We start from the raw sequence: 26,533 nt of genomic DNA, 5'->3' as shown, positions 1-26,533 counted from the left end.
TAAATAAGCACACATCCACACTGAAAAAAAAACAGTGTTGATCTTAGAAATCAATGGTGACACCATGCTCTTTCTCTCAGGTCTCACAGGTCCAGTGAAAGCCAGCTATCAACGGAAGAATCAGAACGGCGGGTGTTGAAAGTGAAATGAACTAATTTGGTTATTTGGTTTTCTGATGATCTTACGCTTTGTTGTGGTTTTTTTCCCCATGTCAGCAACTCCTCACACGTGCGGTTGTTTCTCGTCTCCCTGCTGAAGTAGCTGAGCCGCCCCACGGGGAAATCTGCCTCACTGCTTTGAAAAAACACTTCATTTCCTGTCGCACAGATGATCCAGATTTAAATTCAATTGAATTTCCCCCATGCTTTGCTTTCTCTCCTTCTGCTTGTTTTTTTCTGCTGCATATATCATGTAGTTACTGATTAGCCTGGCTTGCTGTGTCCTTTGACCTCTAAAGGACCCCAGCCATAACACAGAGGTTAGAGGTCAAATGCCCTCTGGCCTTCTCTCTGCGTTTGCTTTGTTGCTCATCTTCCTCATCCTCCCTTTCGTTTCATCCTCTTTTCTCGTTCCCCATAAAGAGATGCTTTCACAGGGGGTTTTTGTGAAAAAGGTAGAGTGGTACATTGAATCTGTGAGGTGGGTGTGTGTGAGTAAAGTGTGTGTCGGTGTGTGTGTTTGGTGTCACGAGGGCTGTCAGGGGTTACGCCAGTAAATGAACAGCTGAGTGGTGATTTAGTCTGTATAAAAGCAGTCCAACTGTCATAACAAAGACGCTTTGACAGCAGGCCAATAGGAGACAATGAGGAGTCACTGGTCCCCAGGAGGCCCCCAAAGGCCCCTTTGGACACATATACCACACACACACGCACACGCACACGCACACACACACACACGCACAGAGACAATAGCTAGTCGGCAGCAGTCTCCCAGAGGCCTTGTGAGGGTGAGGGTCCAGAGGCCAGACTGAGCTCAATTGAAAGGACCCAAGAGGCATCCGTGACAAAGCCCGACAGGCGTCAGAGGGCCACTGCGGTCGTCGTGTTCCCCTTCATCTTTACGCTGAACCAGTGATGTACAAGTAACAGAAATACACATTAATGTTGCTTTCTACTGAATTAAAAATATACAATAGGCTTTTTTGTGATTTATTAGATTAGTGTCTTATACTTACAAACATATTCACACTCCACATCTTTACTTTTTGTCATGCTATGACTGCAATGTTGGGGGGAAGTTCATGTGGACAACACAATGACCTTCAAATTTCACAAATTGGAATTCTGAATATAAATTACTTAATACAAGTGTGTCCAAAGTGCGGCTCAGGGGCCATTTGTTTGATATTGAATGGCTCCCAACTGTAATAGGAAAGTGATACTTATTTAGCTCGTCCATTGCAGCTGGTTAGTGGATGCTGATTGATGCTGATGATCAGAGCAAAATTATTACCAACATAATTTTCTTTCATTGGAAAGTCTGAAATTTGACATGAAGTATTTCTATTTTTATAACCAAGGTTTTATCGTAAGCAGAAACATGTCAATGCAGAGACTGTTTTTGGAAAACCGACTTTGCTTCTCCCAAATCAGTTTTCAGTTAATTTATTAAACTTGGCTAACCAATCATTTTGAAAGAAATTTGTTAAATTAAGCTCAAAATTATTTGAAAACAAGATACCTTTTTTTTAATACAGCAAACGGGCAAAAATATTTTTCAAGTTTTGAGTCTATGATGAATAACATCCCTTTCCTACAAAAAATAATAATAAAGTGGATTACATTATTTGGTTGATTTTAGTTATTTTTATTTTCTTGCCCTGACAGTATCTTTGACTCAAATATTTCGGCCCACATGACACAAAGCTTCAACAACCCTGGCCTAATAGAAACACATGGATTCAAACCCCAAACCTTCAGTAACTACAGTTTCCTCAAAGTAGGCGGGGCTTATTGAGCCAACGCCTGAATAAGACACTGATGAAGATAGATGATGAGCGCTCGCACCATGACTGAATTATTAATATGTTTCATGTAGTTGTTTACATCTGTCACTACCATGATTTTTAATGACTTATCATATAAGCCAGTGGTCCCCAACCTTTTTATTACCACGGACCGGTGAAGACATGGACAATTTTGCTGCGGCCCGGGGTGGGGGGGGGGGGGGAACCGTCAGATAAGGCTTCTGCATGTTGGTGTTCCCGCTGAATCCTGAATATACCTAATTTGGGTTTTCTTGGGCTTTTTATCGCAGCCTGTGGGGTTTTCCCTGACTGGGAACGAGAATACAACCTGCTGAATGTGACAGGTAGCCAATCAGAAAGCGCGGTGACGTAAGAACAGAGGGGAATCCCAAACAGCTGACATATCGCGCAACTGAGAGTCCAGTGGATATCAGAGATGATATGTGGAAATGTTTATTATTTTATGTAAAGGTCATTATTATATATGTTTATGTTTATTCAGTTAAAAATGTTAACCATGAAAAAACATAGTCGCCTCCAAATCATAGTGCAGCAAATAGAGCGGCTGCTCCCGTCGTCTTTTATCCACCGCCTTTTCTTTTTGTTACGTCTTTTATCTCTTAAAATGACTCCACAAACTGTCACTATTGCTTCTACATCGTCATCCGTGTTTGGTTATTCTAAATTCCCGTATGCTATGTTGGGGGTTTTACTGGATTATCCTCTGGAATCGGGATGTTCGTGTGGTGTGTTCCTCCTGCCTTGGACACACGACCCGATCGAACCTGTTGGACTTTTATCAGCTCTGTGGTCACAGAGGTTTGGAGAATCGGTCGACAATCTTAAATCTTGCCGTCTAAACCAGACTTAAGACTCACAAGCTCTACTCATCTCCTCTCGACCAAACGCTCTCTGACTCTGGTCGCTATGGTAACTTTTACATATCCCTTCAAAATAAGATACAGATGCGCCACAAAAACGAGCATTTTACTTTCGTGAAAATTTTAGCTCACGATAATGACTAACGGAGCCCTGAGCTTGTTTCTCTGCAACGAGACGGTCCCATCAGGGAGTGATGGGAGACAACGACACCCGAAGTGTTGCTTATATCCACAGCCTGCTTTTCTCTACGTGGCAAAGCAGTTCGAAGCTTCATTGCCAGCAACAGGTGTTATACCCAGAAACGCATGCCTGCCCAAAATTGCATCCCCTCTCGCGGGAGCGCGCATCGCTCTAAGCTCTCGCATATTGACGAGAAAACGGACTGAAATATGACCGAAGAGGAAATTTTAAAGATATAACACCGGTCAGAAAGACGCATTTAGTTCAGTGTCAAAGGATTCTTTTACTGACTGATTTTAGTTTCCTCTGCGATGAACTCTTTGCGTAAAGTCTATGACGTCCTCGCATGAGGGTGTTAATTATAACCTGTCAAATGGTTATAACGGGCTTTAAATTTTCATGTAGTTAAAAAAAATAACCGGTCAACAGCACATGGCGCTCCACCCACCCGCCACCAGGAGGCGGCACCCTGCTACAGAGCCAAGAAGGGCCGGTGGAAACGCGGTCACTCCGAAATAGAGGCGAGCCGAGCCGAACCGGGTTGTTTCTATTGCCGCATGTTACACAGAGTGGCTTGTAATGTTTGACTCACCTACCGGTCCGGGATAAATCCATCCTCCTGTCTCCTCTCTGGGCCTTTTCCCCTTTGCCAAGAAACTTTACAAAGACATCTGATCCGTTTCTTACTCATTTTGCTGCTTGTGGGCTCAGTGTTGGCGCACAAGTAACTGAGAGAATCCCGTTAAAGGATTTTCAAAATAAAAGATCCTCCAGACTCAAATAATACATACAACGGAAATATTTAATTATTTCTTGCGCGGCCCGGTACCAATTGGTCCACGGACCGGTACCGGTCCACGGACCGGGGGTTGGGGACCACTGATATAAGCAACTTATTCAGGTGTGTTTTTTATTGCACTTCATATTTAATGGAAACACCACAATTTGGGAATTTTAGTTTTTCGATATTAGTGGAATATTAAAAAAGTTTTATGCACATCTGTAAATTTAGTGTGTAGGTCTGCCAGTAGGTTCAGGTTCATGGTGCTGCTGGATGGTACACCACTGTCCCAGCCAGCTTCAACAAATGTCTTTGTCTGAAGAGATGCATTCTCATGACATGATGCTGCCACTACCATGTAATGTGCAGTATTAGTTTCTACCAAACAGAGTGCTGCATATAGGCCAAGACAACATTTGGTGTCAGTGTCTTCTGACCGATTTATCTTCCTTCGTATGTTTGCTTAGTCCCATGATTCATTTTTTTTTTTTTTACAGATTCTGTTATGAGAAGGTTAGATTGGTAGAACAATAAATGTTGCTGCAGTTTGATTCTCCAGGTGTACTGTGGCTCTTGGTTCTTCTCTGGCAGACTTGCAGTTGTGTACTCCAAGTTTTTTGTGATTTCTTTTTACAGTTTTTAGCATTTTATTTTGTTGTTATGGATTAATAACATATAAATTGCGAACGATCTGGATATAAGGATTGTATTGATGTATTGGTTATTGAAATGCTCCAAATAATGGCTCTGCAGCATCCAAAAATGTCAAAATAAGCTCATGCGAACCTTTATAATGGTAGGAGTAAAGGGGTTACATTTGGAGATGGCGGGTTAAATGGAGCCTCGTGAGACGTTCACAGGTTGGTATATTGTTTTATAACCAAACTCTGCTTTTAGTTTCAACACAACCTTCTCTGCTGCGTTCCTTGGTCTTTATGATGCTGTTTGTTCCATACAAACAATGCAGACGCCCTGAATGGCAAGAAGAAAAAAAAATGCTTTTGAAGGAAATTCTGTCGTGCTATTTTTCTAATACTTTTTCCCTTCTCATCCAACACAGAGGAAAAGAAATACATATTTTAGGATATATTTTTTCACATTTGTTTTCTTTTTTGCTTTAGGCCTGAAGACAAGTGGGGAGAAATGATTTTGTGCCAAAATATATGACTGAAGTTTTTTTTATTTTCCTGTGTGTTTAATGAGAAGAAACAAAAAAGACTTAGAAAAATCACATGACAGAATTACTTCTTTTTTTTTCACTTGCCCTTCAGGACTTGAGCAAGGGGGGAAAAATAAGATATAAAAAACATTTTCCTTTTCCACTGTTGGTTGTTTCCTGTAGAAATTAAATAAATATATTTTTATAGACAGAAACACTTAATAGAAAATACAAAAAAAGGAGCAACTTTACAATATTTTAATCTAGAGACACGACTTTTAATGTTAAGTGAAAAAGATCATTTGTTAAGAACTTTTTATGACTTGCCCTTCTGGGCTTCCATACAAACCTCTGAGTCCTTCACAGAACAATTTGATTCATACTGCACTGTAAAAACATCTGTCTCTATTTTACTGTAAAATACCAGCATCTATAAATATGGTAATATTTATATGGTAAAATCCTGAAAATACAGATTTTACCATAAATTAGAGACTTTTCTACACTGTGGGATTAAATAAATCACATTATTGTTTACTCATTACACTCTAAAAAGAAAAAAGTTGAACCAACTTAATTGAATTGCTTCTGTAGGTAACAAGCAATTCAATTAAGTTTATCCAACTAAATTTATTAAGTTTAACCAATTCAATATATTATAATCATCCAACTCAATTTGTTAAGTCAGTCTTACTCAAATCATTTAGTTTACTTCAAAAATGGTAAATAAACTTAAATAACACTTTTGACCACTGAAAGCACATATTAACACATGTATTTAATGCTCAGATTGGTTGGCAACTTGAGATTAAGTACCCAGGGGACACATTAACATACGGCAGGAGGAAGCTGGAGTCGAACCGTCAACCTTCTGATTACAAGGCGACTGCTCTATCCACAGAGCCACAGTCGCTTACTGGGAATGTGTCCCTGTAAGCGTAAGAGTCATGGTGTCAGACGTGGGACTGAATTATTTCAAGTAAAGTCAAAGTGAAAAAGGTTATTTAAGGAAAAGATTTGTGTATTTAGATGACACTGTAAAAAGATTATTTAAATTTAGTTTGGAACTTCTTAAAAGTTTGAGTTGACTTTCTGTAGAATTAAATCAAAGAGATTTTAAATGTTTATTAGAACAAAATAAATGATTTGAGTAAGAATGACTTAAATTTGTCATGTTAAACCCCCTTATGAATTAAGTTATAAAAACTTAGCAAATTGAGTTGGAAGAACTTAGTGAATTGAGTTGGATGATCATAATAAATTGAGTTGGTCAGACTTAGGATACAAAACTGGCGTTGAACTCAATTGTTTTAAGTAAAGTCAAAGTGAAAAGTTCCTTCAGGTTAAAGATTTGTAAGTTTTGAGTTAAATGAACACAAAAAAGTAAGTTGTCATAGCAAAAGCAAAAGAATTAAGTTAAATTAATGTAAATAAGTCCATAAGATGAACTACAGCCAAAAACACTTTTTAGAGTGTAGGTGATTTTAACAAGCAGTTTGTTGGACTGGAGTTTATTTAGGAGTGTACAAGTAAATCTCTTTGTCTAATCTATAATTAGACAAAGCACGTTTCTATCACTATGTATTCACGTGTGTCAACAGTCTTCATGGCAGCTTTGTTCTGATGAACTACTACTTTCCTTTAGTAGCTTCAGTAAAGCCTTCACCCTAATCTCCATTCCAAAAGATCCCAAATATTGCTGGGGGGTAAAAACAACCAGCATCTGTTTTCATTTTGAAACTCAAAACTTCCTGATTTTGACAGAAAATAATTTACTTTTACTAATTTAGTAAAATTAAGCACTCTGATGTATTCTATTGTCACTACTAGAGGGTGATTCCTGTCATTCTTCAGTCCCCAATAACTGCCATGTGAAGCAGCTCAGAAATAACTAGAACCGCCTCTGTCCTGTCAGTGTCGCTTTGGTTTAAATGTCCTTCATCCCATTATGCTCCGGTTAGTCATCCTCTTGCTCAGAGTAAAGGAGCGTTCTAAGGAGAGTCCTCACAATCGCCCTCCTTCCTCCACCCTGCTACCCATCCACCTGCTGTGGATTTGGATGAACGTTGGCTTTCTGGAAAAACACACACACTCAGGCTGGTAAAATCAGCAGCTCCAGTGTGTGCCTCTCGCTCAGCTGGTGAAGCCACTGGACTAGGGCTTTGATCATGAGTGAACAAGTCAAGATGAGTGTCTTTTAAAGAGCTAGTATTATATAAAATTGACGGCTTTGAGCTTTACATTATGTCATAATGTTATTACCTCATCAAAAACATTCCTTGTGTGTTGCTTTGATTCTTTCATGCATGTTGGGATTACCAAAGAATCTTAGTGAAGAATCTTTTGTCTGCACAGCCCTGCCTGGACTTGTTCTCTAGTTTATTACTAAGAACAGTTAGCTGTTGCTCTCTGTGATTTAATATACTGCAGAAATAATCTGTCTTTGCTTCATAAAATTCTGTCTGTCTTGGACCAGAGCACTCAACAAACACTAACCGGAACGTTCAGGCAACATTCCCAAAGGTTTCTGTAAAGATTGGACAGTTTGTGGCAAGCTAGACGGAGAATGTTCCCTGAATGTTCTTTAAAGTTTGCATTCTATGTGACCTTTAGAGAACATTCAGGGAACATTCTTTGAAGGTAACAAATCTTCCAGTTTTGAAGGAAACCTCAAGGGGACGTTCCCTAAAGTTTCCTTGATGGTTATTTACAGTTCTAATAGTGTGACCTTTGGAAAGCATTCCCTGAATGTTCTCAGGGAGAAAGAACTGTGAAACAGTTTTTGATTTATTTATTTTTACATTTCTTCTATGAAATTAGAAATATAAATATCCCATATGCAAGTCATATGTTTTTTTTATTTCCCACTGGGACATTGTAAACTTTATTCTATTAGAGACATTTTACACTGTCACCAATATCTGTTTAAAACAAATGGCTTGACAGAGATGCTGTGTTTACCTTACAACTGATGCAATAACTTACATTTTTCTTAGGTCAATAATTGAACATGTTTGTAGGACTAATGGCTTGACATCATTCAATCAATCAATCAAATTTTATTTGTATAGCAGCAACTAATTTCAAAGTGATTTACATCACAACAACCACAAAAACACAAAGTCATGCAACATTGAATCAACAATCAAAACATTACATTAAGTCAAGTACCATCATTAAATTCATAATTGATTACGTTTCAAATACGACTCTAATCAAATGGGTTTTTAGACGAGATTCAATGAAGTGTGAACTTCCACAGGGATTTATCTGTCCTTTCAGGATCCTGACAATTAAGTAATAAATAGATATTAAACTTGTAAAACTATCAAGGTATAAGTCATGTAAATCATTTTGGGTTTTTTTTTGTTGGCTTTGTGAAGGTTGGACTTTTTTTTTCTCTACTGTGCAAATACAACTGTCTCCACAGTGAAATACCGTAACACTTAAATGACTAACTGAAGATAGGCAGCTTTGTTTGGTGTCACAACCTTGATGATTGGGTTCACCCAACTCCAAGAAGAAATATTGATTAAATGACGTTTTGTTGCCAGTAACTGGGGGGTTCTGTGTGCAAGCACAAACACACTCACAGCTAGCAATAGAGGAGGAAACCTGAAAACCCAGAGGAAAAGCCTCGACACAGAGGAAGATCAGCATAGCCGGTTCTCTTCAGCACTGAATGTGGTTCTTCCAGCAGAACAGAAACAGAACTGACAGACCCTCAAGGCATCTAGATCGCTGCTGGCTCTGGTAGCACTTGGCCTTCTCCCTCCTCACATTTACTGGCTGCGACTTCCTCTGTTTTTAGTGACAGAAGCCACAACTATGCATGTGTTTATTCCTCAGCATCTCTCACCGGCAAACTATGTCCTCACTAGCTTGAAAAAAAAGTGAGAATTCCCTGCTGTGTGTGTGTGGGAGTCTTGTCTGTCAGCTCGGACAGTTTCTTTTCACTGTAGTTTTTCCTGGAGCATCAGTTTTTTTATTAGGTTTTTTTTTTAACAATCTAATTCCCCCCCCCCCCCTCTGTACTTCTTTTCATAGGACCATGTTCTCTAACTGTCTTAAAGCTTGCCAGCTCAGGGAGTGGCATTTTACTGAGCATTAAAAAGCATTCAGGTTTATGTTGTTTGTGCCTGTAGTTGATGATCAACTGCAATGATGCTTATTATGTATTTCACAATTCATAACAAAACCAGCAGTACTAACAAGGACTTTGGGACTGTTGAGCTCTTCAGTAATCAGGTTGCATGAATCATACGTGAATCATCATGCACCAAAGGGAGCTAAGGAAGCACATGAGCAATTTCTTTTACGAAATTAAAGTTCACTGAACTCTCAGTAAACAGGGTGACGTGTCTGAGGCCAATGCTTCCTAGACCACATTCAGAAACATTATAGGACACTATTCAGTTTATTTATATACCTGCACCTTTAATTGACAAATGTCTTTACAGTCACACAAACTTTCCAACTGGTCTGAGTTATCAAACGGTGCATTAAGTTCAGTTCATTATTCAAATTGATTTAAAACATTTCAATCTAAGGAAACCCAGCAGACTGCATTAAGAAGAATAGAAAGTCAGAAGATGGAGAACACTTAGTTGTTGGCAGTAAACAGAATGCCAGCAACTATTTGGTCTCACTTTCTTTGAAACACAAAGTCTTTTCCCTAGAGGCCGTGGCTGCATCAGATGATTCAAACTGCAACAAACTCAATATAATCAAATTAATTCACTCCTCAGCAGCAAAGCGGTCCAATATTTGGTGGGTGTGGCCTATTTTCTCCCCAGTGCACCTTAAAATCTTTAAAACAAACTTGTTAGGATCCTAAAGGTTGTGCTGAGTTTTGGGGTTTGATTTGTTGATTCCAGTTTCATTATTATTCTGTGTGCTTAGATTAGACCTGAGGTCAAAGGCTTATCTTTCATTAGATCAGCCTTTTTTGTTTTTACTTTAGTTCAGTCCTTTATTAGTGATTCTAGTTTATTATGTTTATTTCTTGTGTCTAGTTATTGTCTTACTCTAGTTTAACTATATTCCTTATGACTAGTCATTCTTAGTGTTAGATTCATTTCATTCTAATCCCCTGTGTACTCTCCCTCGCCCCCTGTGCCACTTTCTCTGTCTCTCTCTCCCCTCACACCTGCAACCCTTTTCCAATCAGCCATCTGTTATTTGTTCGGTAATCAGTCTCCCCAGTTAATGTAGAACTCATTCTGATTCCTCTCATTTATTCTTGTTTCTTCCTGGTTCCTTGTTCCCTGTTTTTTTATTTTTTAATCCTGCCTTGCTGCATTATTTGTCATTTTATTATTAAAGAGAATTCAACATGATTCCAGCTCCTGTTTGCATTTTGGCCCAACCACAATCTCACTGCTCCTGACAAAGCTGGTGGTTAACCTTTTTACAGACCAAAAAAGTTCATGCATAGGCCTTTGGGTTTGTCATGCACCAGTACCAAGCAAATGCAGCCTTGTTTTTTTTTTCTGCTTACATGCAGCACATTTATGTGAAGAACTAAACTGCAGAATTATATTTTTTACCAACAGTGTTTTGAAAAAAGACACAAATTAAAATTAATAGAGTGATAGATCTTGTAATATGAAGGAAAGCTAGTTGTCTCAATGTTCATTGTATTTTTATTGCTATAATTATGAGTTGGTCTGACTACATGTGGAGAGTGGGTTTTATGTGACAAACCAGTGAAACTTTGTGCATCCCTGCAGCCTGGTAAAAACCAGCTTTGTTCTGCCCTTTGCTTTGCGCAGAGGGGGTGAGAAACAATTGCTGGAGGCGTGAATTCTGTTGAAGTTTAAAACTTTAATCAGGAATGCGCTAGCTCAATGAAGCTTACCAAAAATTTGAGTGCACTTCAAACAACTGAATGAGGAGCGGGGACATGACATCTTTGCCAGCAATAAAATGACTTAAATATTCCTCTCGCTCTGACTTCAACTGCTCAGTATTTGGAAGCGTCGCCAACATGGTGTCCAAGTTCACACTCACTTCCTCTGGTGCCATTCCAAAACTAAGGCAGAATACAAACTCTGTCATTGCTCAACTTCTCCTTCTGTTGACTGATGCTGGATGACGTTCTACCAGAGAAATTGAGATCAATGGGAGATATGGGAGCCGGCGCACTAGAAAGAGATGAGAATCGAGTAGAATTGCATAGGAAGACAATGGCCAGGCAAACCTGAAAACAGAGTCCACCTTTCTGTAGTTTGAGCTCAAGTTTAAACTAGTTTATGCAGCTGTTCTGTGAATGCCTCAGAAGTTCAGTAATGTTGCAGTGGCAAAAAACAGACATTGAAAAGGTGATTGGAATTCCTATTAACAGTTTGCCACAAGCCATGAAGAGGAAACAGCAAACATGTAGAACAAGGTTCTCTGCTCAGATGAGGATACAGTTTAACATTTTGACCTACATTCAAAATACAATGTGTGCAGTAAAACCAACTACTGTAAAACACGGTGCTAGCAGCATCATGCTGTGTGGATGCTTACCTTCAGCAGGGATATGGAGGCTAGTCAGAGCAGAGAGCAGGATGGACGGGGCTAAATTCAGTCCTATCCTAGAATATAAAGCTGAGACTGGGCAGATCAATCCCATACAAAGCAACCTGCACCACTCATGCGCACACACATGCACACACATACACATACACACACATGCATGCACGCACACAAACGCACACACACATATCCAGTGTCCTAAGCCTAACCCAAAAACAGCATTTCCCCTCATGGGGACCAAGGAAATGTTCCCACAAAGAGCAGTGGTCCCCATAACCCCACATTGTAGACAGAAATAGGTTCCCATAAGGATATAAAAACCTGGTTCACATACATCCAGCCAGTCATAAAACCTCTGGGCTCCAGAGACAAAGGCTTGTCATGCTTTGGTGGGGTCCTGCCACTAATCCACACAGCATTAAGGGCTGTAGACAGCAGACACACACACACGCGCATTCACACGCGCACACACAGACAAACAGAGCACATCGTATGTGGAGGAGAAATCCGACACATGCAGTGCCTGGATTTGTGTAACCATGCTGACACACACCCTGCACACAGATGCAGACGCTGGTGTTGTGTCGCCGGGCCGGCCGGGTGTGAAGGCCATGCAGAGCTACTGGCGACAAGTTGGACAGAGGAGATGTCTCGCTAAGCCTAATCACATGACAGAATGCTGTCTAGGTCACCTGACCGCCAGACCTCTCACCGCATGTTTGTGTATATGCTTACTTATCGACATGTAGGTTTTGAATGTGTGCGTGTGTGTGAACTGTGGGTTCATAATTGGGGCTTATCGCCCTGAACAGGGCCGAAGAAGAGGTGCCAGAGTGGGATTGAGAGCGTCTGATCAGAGCTGGAGTTGAATGGGAAGCAAGGAGGGGACGGTGTAATGACTCATCTGCATTCTTACTGGCAAAGCCTCACATATTCCATAGACCGAACTCTGTCCATCCCACAAAACTCAGCATCAAGACAGATCAAAGATGGAAGGAAAGTTTTTTTTTTTTTTATGTTTGATCTAGCCTGCTCATCTGTTCAGATTCTCTGCAATCTGCTTTCACTGATAGGTTCCGTTTGCGCCTGCTAACAGCTAGCAGACAGTCGGTTTTATTAGCATATAAAATACTGGCCAACCTTTATCGCTGCACGTCCAACTCGATAGAAGCAAGACAAGTTTACAGGATTTCACTCGCCTCAAGCTGAGTTTCCATATGATTGTCAAGAATTTGAAGTAAACAGGTTGAGATTTATGGGAGGGGAAAAGAAAAAATTGAGTTTGGTTTGAGTTTTGGGTTCATGTTAAAACATCTTTTCAACCACACCATATTTCTTTACTTTTCATTGTGAGTGAAAGGTCACAAATGCTAACAATTGCTGTGTTAGGGCTCTAAAGTCTGAGATGGGGCTGTTAATTTTTTTTGTTTGTTTTGTTTGGTATGTACAAGTGTGTACTTATATGTACTAAACATAGAAGACCACATTCACAATTTTTACCAACAAAGAGGACATTTGTGGAAGTGAGGACATTTCGCTGGTTCTCACTTTTTTCAGTTCTGCTTCACTCCACACATTTAGATGTATGCTGTGAATTAAGTTTTGGTTAGGATTAGGAATAGACTAGGATTAGGGTTAGGAAAAATGTCTGGGTTAGTCTTAAGTGCAGTTACTAAAATAAAAAGTCCTCAATTGGATAAAAGTATGTATTGTGTGTGCTACTTCATATTAAAACATAATCATGGTCATCATCATCAGTTTTTACCTCAATTTAACAAAATATTTTTAGTGTGTAAACATAACAGCAAAGGAGTAAGCAGACATAAACAGTCAGTACTGCAGAATAAGATAAAATCTTAAAAGAAAAATCAATAATGTACTTCTTCTTGAAAACCACTTAAGTTTATGTACAAAACTAAATCATTTGGAAATGTTGCTAAACAAACCATTGTTTGTCTTCAAGCCAAACTCCAACCCTGAAAGGATTTTTTTAATGCTGATTGTTAACTTGGGTCTTCCTGATAAACAGAGTGACAGATTTGGAAAGCCAGGTAAAACTCACAGCTCATCTGTTAACACAAATTCTTTGAACATGTTCTTGAGTGGATGAGAGGCAGATGGATGGTTTTGTCTTGGGTCCAGCATCAGGAAAGCCTCAGGCGAATCAGGAGACACTTTTACAGAAATTCTTCTTTTTTATAAGTTCTAACTGTCAGCGGCTCTCTTCCTTTCCCTGCCATGTAACAGGACTGTCATGGAGAAAATCTGGGAGGAATTTGGCTCTGAGGCCCAGAAGGAGGTTTTCCATGATTAATTGCCTGCTTGCAGTTTTCTCTAGAAGGAGGTAAAGAGAACATTCATGTAGATTAACATTTAGAGGGAAACATGAAGGATGGAGATACAGTTGTACACAAAATTTGTGTTCCATGGTGTAAAGGTGTACGGCACTGAAAAACATTATTAATGGACAGATTGACTTAGAACAGAACAGTAACATTGTCTGCCCACACATATTCCCAACACTTGCTTTGGGCACTTTAGCAGTCCACTATTAATCCACTGTCATCGGCTTTATCTATAGAGAAGTTAGTCTGCTTTGGTAATTTTAGCAAATAAAGATGGATGGATTCAAACTGGTAAGTAACTTCAACGTATCATAAAACAAATCGAGTTTCATGAGGAAAAGTTGTGGGATTTACGGGAACATTTGAGTGGTCATCATGTTCACCTTATGGTTTGTCTGGTCAAGCATAAAAATATCAACTTGTGTTTTGAAATATTTTCTAAGTATTAGAAGCTAAACTTTAACTATCTGACATAATAACAATGTTTTAGCACATTTTTCTAATCTAATTGGACATTGACTATTGCATTACTTGACTTATTGGTACCCAACACAGTAAACTCCTGCCAGCTTTCTGCTATGAGATTACTTCCAACATAAATTAACCCCCTCCAAAATCATTTCACTATCCTTCATTTTTCCAATGAAGATCGGGCCTTTGTGTGTTGAGAAAGATATCAAGAAGCATAAACATCAAACCTTAACTGCATTACCTGAATTTAATTCTGCGATTGCCAAGAGAAAGAATGAATTCATTGTCCGTATTAACCCAGGTCTCGTTTTCACCCCGGTTGGCCTCAGGCCCTCAGTATTAGAGAAATATTGACACCTCAAACCCAAAGGAGGCAGCATTATCATTCTGCCCTGTGGTCCAACTCTGTCAGTGCCTCATCCTGTTACCAATCTGTTTATGATTAATCACTCTACCAGTAATCGGAGTGCCCTTCTTTCTCTCGTGTTCCGTGGGCTCCAGATGACTGCAAAGTCGGGGCATGACACAATGGGATCCAGATGCGTGATCGATGGAGGACGGGCAATATTCCTGAGCAGCGAGGCGTTGTGGTTTAGAGTTACAGATGTACAGTCCCATCCACCCGGCCTGCTGTGCTTTCGGCAGGGGGCGGGGGCTTCATGGGTGATTAATGGGACATTACTGGCAGGATGAGAGACCTGTTTCCGGTCTGACAGATATGGAACAATGTTGTATACAACAAACTCACGCACCGGTTTGCTAATGCGTGGACTGGTTTATGCACATGTGTATGCACGGACTGTGGCCGGGTAAACCCCCTGGCTGCTCGTCTGTCGGAGTGATGGCTTCCAGGCGGTCACTCTGTTGGCAGTTTGGACAGAATAAAAGTTATCTGATGAGGCCAGTCCAGAAGAGTGATGGCATAGAGGATGCAGGGTGGCTATACAAGTGAAACAAATCATCCTGTAGGTCACATGATCAGCAGGCAGAAAGATATCATCATCTGGAAGGAATAACTGAAGCTCACATTCATGCTTAAACAATGCATCCGCTAGACAAATCCATCATGAATCTATAAGTGATATGGGCCCATGTGCTGTCATTGCACCTCTTCTTTTCTACACACCATGGCTACAGCCTCATCCCTCATGTCTCATTGTCTCCATCATGCTGATTCCCTTTCCTTTATGAAGGCATATCAAAGCCCGGCTGTCTCTGGTGGCTCCGAGGGGCCATGTGGCGCGGTTGCAGGTCATATGCCGAGCAGATGTGGGATCTCCGTGCGGTTCTGCGTGCTGTCCGATGATAAGCAGAGGACGAGATCTGATCGCCGCTGACTCTGGACCTTTTGTTTCCATTTTCGGCGAATCCGTCTTATTTGTTTTTAAACTGTTGTCTTTCATGAAAACTACACACAAACGCAGCCTTTATGAGAAACATCAACCGCGGCTGGAGACACGTAAAACATGTTCTAATTAGTGGTGGATATACAGTACATCTGGCTTGATAACAGTGCCCATGTTCCACAACACTTTTAATTAAAGCTGAATGTCCAGGAGGACAGAGGAGTGCAAGTCAGTCACTCAATAGAAATGTTTTTACTCTTTTGAATAATAAACTGAACTTCACTGCAATGTTTGGTTACTATGGGACCAAATCAGAACATATGTACCTGAATTTGAATCTGTCTGTATGATTTATATGATTGGTTTGAATTAATTGTATATTTCTGCATATAAACTAAATGGAGTTTTTTGTGTTTTGTGATGGTTTTTGTTGTGAATTGAACTAAGTTGGGTTGAATAGAATAGTCTTTTTGTAAATGATGACTTATCTTTAACTAGCCACAAAACAGGTTCTTGTCCAACTCATTAATCGTTTGAGTTTTTCAGTTACTGACACACAAACAACTCGGGTCAAGATACTTCTCAGGACTTTTTGCTTTGACTTTTCTTCTTCTCACCCTGTTTCTTATAGTTCTAAAAATCCCAATAGGTGTTTGTTGCTGTATAGTGTTACAACCTTTTTTATTTAAAAGAGAAAATATTTTGGTATTAATGAGTTATGCATTCAGTTATAACATTTTTTTCATCCCTTTAAAACAAGATCCTTTTCTTGTTTTAATAAAATTTGCATCTTGTTAAAGTGAGAAGGTTTTCCCTTTTAAATGGGACATTGCTCCTGATTTTATTTCCAAGCTCTGGCAGTTAAATGCTTCAGTGCTTTTCTGTGGGATCCAAACCTGACTAAATCTCTAAAACTGTGAAACATTATTGAATCAGCTGTCAAGAGAAGTCTTACTTTAATCTGCTACTTGAACGTTTATGAAATAATTTAATTTAAGAGGGAAGATAAAAATGGGGAAACAGGAAAAGAAAAAACAATGACATTTCCAAAATTACAAACCAGCACAGAATCCAGCAGAAACCGCTCCAGACAATGAGGAAAAGCTCTTTCTGGATGTGACATATTTTTGTTTTCTTCTGCTAATGTAACCATAGGGTCTTCCACTACTACCTTTAACACTCGAATTTTGAAGTATCAATGGAAGACGTTGGCGAGTTTCTGTGTTGTGTTTTCAGATGGCTAATAAAGACTTTTTGTCAAGCCAGCCAACAACACTTGCTTATAAACCCATTGTAGAAGTCACTTTTAAATCATTACTGTGGCGATGTTTCAGGTAGAAAAGAGAAATGGAAAATTAGTTATAAACAAGGCCCAAACCTCTGGTGGACACCAGGAGAAAGCCTCAGCTGACTAATTATTAGCCGCTAACTAAGCTAAAATTAGCATTTACTTTAAAGTTTCTCACTGGCTGTAAACTCAAGAGATTTTTCATGGTTTAAAACTAGTTTTCATACCATCTAAATCATTGCTAGTACAAAAGAATTAATAAAAGCTACTCTGAACTGAGATACTTTTAAATACAGTTTTATATTTGTGAAACACACTACCATAAAATGTCCTCATATTGTCCTTGTAATCACAACATAGTCCCTCCAGCATGTCCTGGGTCTTCCCCGGGGCCTCCCCGCCATGAAGGGCCCTCAAATCTTTCACAATACAGGTCATCTCAAGGCACTTTTTAAAATAGTCATTTTAATTCACTCACACACACACACACACACACACACACGCACACCCCCCCCCCCACACACACACACTCCAATTGATCCTAATTATCAGACAGTGCATCAAGCTCAAGTGTAAAAGGTTTTCTTGGGAAATTCAGCAGATTGCATCGAGTCATTGACTTGCAGCATTCACTCCTCCATATACACACATATCTCTGTGCTAACAATATAGTGAATCAACAGACCTGTACCATCAATAACTAGTCTTAAAAAACAATACATTATATTGAAACTCATTTTACGGTGGTTATACAATAATTATTTTCACCATTAGATTTTTTTAAATTAGCATTGAGTATTCATGTCAACACTGGCAAGTACTTGGATTTTTTTTTTTTTCTCTTATCGGCCTCATAAATAACATAATTTTCTATTACACATTGTTATTTCACTTTTTTTTAAAAATGAGTTCCTGAGATGTAGAGGAGTCAAAATGGTGTCAACATGTGTGCTTAGTTTGTTTTGTCTCAATTTCACTAATCCAGTCTCAATCCTAAAGCAAACAGTTCTTCCACACATGGAGTCAGACGCCGCAGCGCAGCTTACCGAAGGTATCAGCGCAAGTGTCAGGGATGAAAGACACAAAGGCTTGAATCAACAACAAGTGATTAAAAACTCAACGTGATAAAGCCAGTCCAGCAACATGAGAATTACAGACACTCCCCAGTGAAGGTTCACTTGTTTGCCTCGTGGTGTTGTTATTTCTGGTATTTTGTGCAGTTTCTAGTGCAACTATGGAAAATTTTTCAAATGCTTGAAAGCTGTTTCTAAAACCAAAGCTAATCAGTGTGATGCTATTTAATACATGGAGTGCATTCTGCAGTCCTGTGTAGCACAGTTTGCTAAAGAGATACAACATCGTAGTTAAAAGCACAAATAAGACAAATTTGTACAAATGAATGAAAGCCTTACTTATCTCTGTTTTATGTGTGATAGTGTTCAAATGAAAATAATAAATTAAGGAATTTGAACCAAGCTGCTGCAGTACTGTCTCAAATGGCCCACCTGTTCCTCTCCTTGTCTGTGAGGGCGCTGCACAAGAACTACTGAAGGAAATGACATGAAAACCTCTGAAGACACTGAGAGCAACTTCCTTCTTCACCAAATGGAAACAAAATGGAGTTGCACCACAGTTTAGCTGTTGTAGGAGTTCTCTTCTCTTTTTGGTAAAAGACCACAAAGCATTTCTCCCAAAATTGTTGATTTGGTTGTTTTTACCCAGAATACCCGGCACTATAGTCCACTTAAATTGTACAGAGACTGAGATTTGTAGGTGGACCAAAGTTAGCTTTTTTTGTTCCATATTAGAGTTTGATTATACATTCACAGCCACCCAAGTGAATCAGACTTTCTATGCAGATGGTCCAGAGTTTGGACTGAACAGGGATGGAGTGAATGAATCGCAAAAGTGATTTTGTTTATATTTTTGAAAAGTCTGTTAATTCTGTGTATGTATGTATCTGCAGTTCACAACCACTGGCAGACTGAATTTATGTGCAGATAAAAGTACAGCACATGTTCATTCTGACATGTTTGGTCATTGTACCAGACAGGAAAAGTTGCTGCTGCTGTACTCATGTTAGGGAGGTTAGCTGTAACTGCGTGTGGCTTTACTAAGTGTGTGTGCGTGTGTGTGTGTCTGTTTTGGGTTGTGTGCGGCCTCAGGCGGGGTTGGGGGAGTGAAGGGTGGTCAGTATGTATTTTGAGGTCACCCCTCAGGTTTCGGATGGAATTACCAGCCCTCTACCCAGGCGCATGCATCCACACGCAGCGCTCACATGATGGATCTTTTACTAGTTCCAGCTTCAGTTTACTACCAGTCCATGATTTGTTCCTGGTATCAGTTTAATCAATCACCTGCTCTGACACCGTTTCTCCATCTCCAGGCTCACTGAGCATGTGTGTGTGTGTGGGTGTGTGTGTGTGTGTAGGTGTGTGTGTGTGTGTGAATCTTGCCACCCAGGATGTAGAGCTGTAGTCTGAAGGAATCTCCCTTAGGCTTAGTTTGTGTGTGTGTGTGTGTGTGTGTATCCATCTTTGTTCACCTTCCTATGGCCTCATTCCCCACCATCCAGATGGAGAGCGGCACTAGCAAGGATGCGTGTGTTTGCGTGCATGCGTTTGTGCGCCTGTATGTGTGTGTGTGTGGGGGGAGGGGGTATTGTTGTGATGTTTCCACGGTGTCTGTGTTAAGATGAGTGATTTTATCTGTGCAGTTGTGTATGACTGCTGGTGGTGTGTGTGAGTGTGTTTTGAGGCTGCAGGGCAGCTTTAGGATGACGGATGTGTTGTGAGCGACGCTGAGGGACACCCAAGACAGCAGGAGGATCAGATGGACATCCCTCCATCAGTAGAGTGTCAATAAAACACACACGCACCCACATGCACACACACACAAAACAGGGAGAAGACCAGGAGGAGAAAAGAGAAGACACTCCGGTGATGGTTGGCTGTGCGTGTCAGGCTGGTATGCATGTTAGGCAGGTGAAAAATGGTGAAGCTGTTTTGTAGACAGACTGAGTGTAATTGGTACCACACACATAGTTTCTTATAGGGCTGGGCTGTGTTTGGCAGCTTCAAGAGTCTGAGCATTAATCAGTGGAGTCTCCATGTCAATCAGACTTTTTTCATGGACTGCAATAGAGAGAAATGTACTGCAGAGTTCTTAGAGTAAAACATTATTTACCAATAGAAATAGATTTCCAGAGCTGGCGCTACAGTCGCATCAATCCGGTTTAACTTACAGCACATGGTGCAAATGTCTGCTCTTCTTCTGGTCCTGCTGCCACCACAAGCAGCAGGTCAGGAAGACCAACACAAAGTGGCAAAATTGTTATGAAATTAGTCTTTTTTAAAACTAAAAGTCATCTGAAAAGAATGGTAGAGTATTAAAGCAAGACTAAACATTTTTGTATTATTATTTTGAGAACAGAGACATAATATTACCAGAATAAAGTTATAATTTTATCATATTTTGGCAAAATTACCATTTGGTTGCATAACAGGAGAATTAAATACTTTTATGCAAATTCCTCCACCTAATAATAAAAATATAACTATGCAATAATTACATTCCACCCATAAATTTCTCTGTATAAAATGGATTAAATTATTTGCATTTATTTTTAATTTCCTTGTTTGTTTTGTTAAAACAATTTGATTATATTTTTTATTGATTTTTTAAATTTACTTATTTTTTATTTTTTTGTAATGTTATGTATGTTGTTTATTCCAGTGAAAATATGTTTACATTTTTAAATGTTATTTTTAGTAAATTTTTTTATTTTGTATTTTTTTTAAATTTTATTTTAACTAAATTGTAAGTCATTGCAACTTCCCCAATCATTTTATACATCATGTGTATATGGATGCAACATTTTACTACTACTACTACTATTATTATTATTATTATTATTATTATTATTATTATATAAACAATAAAAGATTTTAGTACAAATCCAAAACATTTTTTGTGCAGTTCTATGCTGCATTATGTCTATAGATAAGCAGCTGTAGGCTCACCTCGCCTGCAGCTGTTTGCGACCGGAAGACAAACTTGTGTACTCAAGCAGCATTTCTCTGTTTTTAGTGATCCCAGTTTGTATGATGACTGGAATGCAAATATTCCTCCTCTCCTTAGGAGTCTAGACAAGCATATTTAAGGTGTGCTGTCCAAACTTGTCATACACAAATGAAGTTTGTTATTCTACAGGATATGGATGTGCATTTCAAGATTAAATACTACCAGATATCCTTTAAATTTTTCAAATATACAATCAAAAGCTATCCCATACTTGCAGAAAATTTAACTAGGTGTCATTCACACATCTCTCTTAAGTCCTGCTCGTTATCCGCAGTAACTGTTTGAACTCAAATGTGTGAATATGACAAATTCTCAGACAGCTGAAAAAACGTACAGTGACGTGAGTAAAGCTGTAATGATATGATGGTAACCAATAAAATGTAAATAAAATGTACGTGATTACTGTACCTAACTACAGCCTTTGAGAATTTATAAATGTGTGGAATGTGAGTGAGGACAGAATAAATAATGCATGAAAATGTAAAGTGTCTTTGAGAGTCTGAGCTTTTTGGATCTTTCCAAAATAGCATAACATTTTCCCAATTATTCTCAACTACACTGAAGAGAAATGTACTGTTAAATGTCAATTTTTTAAAAGCACTCAATACTTAAGTATTTTCAAAAGCATATGCTCCAGTACTTTAAGGTAAATAATAATTCGAAAGTATGAGGAACCGTTGAGGACAAAAACTATGTTTGGTCTCTCACACACTACTAAAGACTCATGCACACTCAAAAAATACTCAAATTGCGCATACACACTACTAAAATGTCACACACACACAAATTTTGTCTCACAAGCATACACAAAATCCTAAAATTGCGCGCCGCATACACACCACTAACATATCACACACGTACACAATGTTTCTCTGATGCACACACAAGACTAAAGCTGCACACACACACAACACACACACAGTACTAAGAGTTGTTTTTTGTACGTGTGACAGAGAGATTTGTTTTATCTATGTGTCAGAGAGAGACTCATTTTTTGAATGTGTGAGAATTGTCACGGAAGAGGCAGGGCATATTTTATTGATCAAATTGTGCAAACGTTGATCCTAAACTATAACCTTTGATTGTTGACTCACTGTATGTTCTATGACTTAGTATATTTTTGTTTTTAATTCTATAAAGCACTTTGAACTTTCTTGTTGCTGAAATGTGCTATAGAAATAAATAAATCTGATTGCTTGATCAAAATCGCTGTAGTACAGACTGTCCACTAAGTACCACCATTACTGGAATTATCAACCGGGTACAACTAGTGCCAAAGAAGAAAGAGTTCGCCCTACTCCGAACATGGCTAACTTCAGTTCAAAATGAGACAGAATTGGTCAGGCAGCTGCCATTTTAAACACCATTCTATCTTCTCCAGAGGCAACTAGTACTTTGACAAGCGCCTTAAACAAATCCACGACTGCCCGCAATGGCACAGTGGATGCAGAACTGTCATCTCTGTTTCGTTCTGGAGCGGCCAGAGAAAGTTCTGCGGTGCCGGTGCCACCAGATTGTCAAGGTTAATAATTGTTTTTATTATTACTTTGTTGTTGTTGAAGCAGTACAGATATAGTTTTCAAAATAAATTCTGTAATTTTTATTCACTCGCCTCACCACTGCCACCTCACATCCTGCTCCTCACTTCCTCTCCTGTTTCATGGCAGGACCAAGCTCGGGGGTTCCTAGGCCCCCACGTTATCAACGTGAGGGTCTAACCTTGCATGAACAATAAGCATAAAAAAAAAAGATTTTCAGTCTTTATTAAGACTGTTATGCAACGCTCATGCTCTGCATAACATGTTTAGTATCTTTTTGTGACATTGGGGTTTGTCACCTGTTAAGTACAGTTTATACTTTCCTTGTTTCTCAGACCCAGAGGTGTCCCATACCACGAATGCTTTAACAAAGAAGTAATACTCCTTCCAAATCCTACTTGCGAAGTGATTTGCAAGCCACCTTTCAAGCAATACTTGCATGAGCATGGTCACATACTGAGTGCTTTTGAGTTCCATAAGTCTTGGGACTTTCATATGGTGATCCATCAAATCAGAGAGGGCTTTGGCTCTACAATTCCTCAAAATGTCAGGTAAGCCTATGTTTATATTATTGTATTCTATTACTGTATTTCAAGTACTTCGTTCAAATAAGGATAATTTAATTAAAAATAAAATTATTTAGCCTTTAAATCCTCATGGGGTGCAGAAAGAAACTGATCTGTCCAAAATTGCAGTATGGTCAACAACTCAATGGTCAGCTGATTCAAAAGGTCTTTAAATCAAAGGCTCTGTATGTCAGACCACCAGAAACACTTCTTGTAAGTTTTTGTGTTTAAATTTATTACTGTGGTTTTGTCTCTGTACACAAATACTTTATTTTATATTCATTATTATACGCATTTGCTAGTATCTCTGGATATTTTTTGAAAACAGGCAACATTTTTGATCTAGAGCACCATTTGCTACATGATTTGGGTTTAATGTATTGTTTGCCATAGTGATAGTTCATAAATAAATGTAACCATATTATCTCATAAACATGTTTTTTGAGAGAAAGAAATTATGACTTGTACATGTTGTTTTCCAAATGAAATGTGTTGACTTTGCTAAGTCTTAAAGGATCCTCCTGAAGTAAGCAGTGAAACTACACAGTCTACCAGAGTCACAAGACGTAGACACCAGAACACACTAGAGACCATCTTCTGCAGTGTTTTGGAGAGTGCAGATGAAGTATTGCTGGGAGAGACGCATTCAACCTATGACCCATCTTATACCAGCAATCCGCCTTCTGTTGAAAATGCAAGTCAGTCATCTGCCATTGTGCATCCTACACCTATCAGCTCCAGTTCATCTGCTACAGACTTCAACCCCTCTGTTTCCAATGAACTCTGTCGAGACGAACCTACAGCACATGCATCTGGCAACCACTCACTTGTTTGTCAGTGATGTGTAAAGTTTCTGATCCGTCTTCTGAGGATGAGGAAATGAATCATGCCATGTTGGCCAGTATTGAAACTCACTTGTATCTATTTAAGAAATTATTTCTGTATGCTTTCTCTTGCAGCTTGGTAATTTAGAGTATGATAAGTTGAAAACTTTAAAAAGGTGTTGCATTATAGTATAATACATTTAGTAAATGTGGTTTTGGCTTTCATAATTTTTGGAGAATAGTTCAAAGAAGTCACCTATCTTAATGTTTTTTCACTTTTCAGATCTGAAACTTCGTCAAATAGTTTGCCTGCAAAAGACATTCTTGAGGAGTTGTCCAAAAGTATCAACACTGGAATGCACAGCAAATTTAATATCAGTCAATCTGCAGTGTTGGATGGTGCCATATGGGGATTTAAGAGGGCGACTAACAATCCACACTACTCAATGAATGTGAAATTTTCCGATGACTTTGGAAAACATGAAGAGGCAGAGGACTTGGGTGGCCCACGGAGAAAATTTCTGCGTCTTCACATCGGAGACATTGTCTGTGTCTCCGATGTTTGAAGGCCCAGATGGAAGAAAAAACTTAGCAATGAACAGTGCAGGTTTGTGTGGATTCTTTTGCTCCTAGTATTTCTTTCAAAATCGTATGTCTTAAAATTTATTTGAATAAAAAAAATATTTTCCATGCAGCCCTCAGGAAGGACACATATTTCATGGCTGGAAGGGCAGTAGCTGCTAGCCTTGTCCATGGACGCCCAGCACCTCACTTTCTTTCTCCAGTACTCTTTGCTGGCTTGGTTGGAGGTCCAAATGCAGCTTGCCTACTTTAAATGACATAAGTGATGCAGACCTCCTTGTAAAACCGAAAAAGGTTAATGCACTCACAAATTATATTACTTTTGATACATAAGATTTATGAATGATAGTTACAGTGAGTAAAGTTCTTGGTGAAGGGGAGGGGGGAGTATGTCTTGAACTGAAATAAGATTGTGGTGTCCCTATTTGTTTGTCTTTTTCCTTTTATTGTAAATCTTATTAGGTATCTGACAGTTGTACTCTGGAGGAGCTTCAAAAAGCCACAGATCCTCTTTTGGACTACATGGCCAGCGCAGGTTGCGTCAGACGCTTAACAGCAATCAGCGATGGAGATCTTCTCGTGAATGATTTGCTGATGTTTCATGTTGTACATCGGGTCCAGGGATCTTTTCAGAGGTTTCAGAGTTTTCTTCTGATATTTCAATTATTGCAATTAGTGAGACACTATGAGTAGATTTGTTCTTGATTAACTTTATACAGGTTTACAGAAGGACTGAAGACACTGGGAGTTCTGGATGCTGCTTCAGTTTTCGAAAGTTGTTTTGCCACGAACCCCAGCCGTTAACAGCAGACGTAATCGCCGACCTTTTCACACCTCAACTTTCCCCCAAAGGAAGTAGTAAGAGAAGAGTGGAAGAAGAAGTTATTCCTTTGTGGAGGGATTATTATATTATATTATATTATATTATATTATATTATATTATATTATATTATATTATATTACATTATATTTTTAAGACGTGTGTTTTTTTATATTTTGGCAAAATTTTGTCCATACTTCTTCACAGTTGATTATGGAAATACTCGTTTAAATTATTAGCCAGAAGTCTTAAAGCAAGAAGCAGATGAAAAACCAATCACAGTCCATAGAAGACATTTTCACAAAAATCATTATTGTCAACACATCCTCACTCAGGTTGAAATTTCTCTCATCTCCTGTAAGAATCACTTCAGCTCTTTCATTAATCACATTTAAGATAGTGAGAAAAAGTTTAAAAACTTAAACTTTATAGGTTAAGATAGGAGGCCTATGACAGGATTCTTAGAATATTTGAGAATACAGGTGTTGCTTTTTGTGTGTGAATTAATTTTCTCTATACTTATAAAAAGTGTAATATTCTATAAAACATTAATTAGGCCTACAACAGAAATTCAACAGCAGGTGTAAAACAGGAGGTGTTTTTGTTCAGTGGAGTTGGCTGAAAACTTGCATTAAAAAACAAATAAAGTTAAGAGTACATATTACAATGCAAAACACTATATAATAAGTCTGAACATTATAAACCCGTCAGTGTAAGGTACGCCTCCTGCGAAATGACCTTCCAATTGGATCAACCTCCTGCTTAAGGGGATAACATTGGGACAGTGAGGATAACATGTAAATTGATACTTGTCATAATTAGTTATTTCTTTAATTCCACATGCCTGTAGACCAGTGGTCCCCAAACTATGGCCCGCATCGGCCCGCCTCCACATTTGGTCCGGCCCCCTGAACAACACCAGAGAGCATTTAGATTTTTTTTCATATACCGTATTTTCCGGACTATAATCTGCTACTTTTTCCCTAAGCTTTGAACCACAGGGTTTCCCCCAGTGTCTTATAAGCCTGGCGGCCCGCCATGCTTTACTAGCCCCGATGCCAGGCTAAGCGTTGCTTGTTTACGTTTCTAGGAAAATAATGATAATAAAAAAAATCGCTTTTTTATTTTTTATTTTAAAGTCGGGCTGCAAGCATCTCTGTTGCTCTTAGCATTTCACAAG

The 26,533-nt window shown here is 39.0% G+C and overlaps 1 pseudogene; it reads left to right on the top strand.

Annotated features, from left to right (window-relative positions):
* Positions 1–23,204: 23,204 nt before the first annotated feature.
* Positions 23,205–25,432, top strand: LOC106911707 (G2/M phase-specific E3 ubiquitin-protein ligase-like; annotated as a pseudogene).
* Positions 25,433–26,533: the final 1,101 nt, after the last annotated feature.

Source organism: Poecilia mexicana, unplaced genomic scaffold, assembly GCF_051168715.1.
Source record: "Poecilia mexicana isolate PSO_F unplaced genomic scaffold, ASM5116871v1 scaffold_5, whole genome shotgun sequence".
Classification (NCBI taxonomy): Eukaryota; Metazoa; Chordata; class Actinopteri; order Cyprinodontiformes; family Poeciliidae; genus Poecilia; species Poecilia mexicana.
Note: the sequence above shows the minus strand (reverse complement) of the source record. Positions and strands in the feature narration are given on the sequence as shown.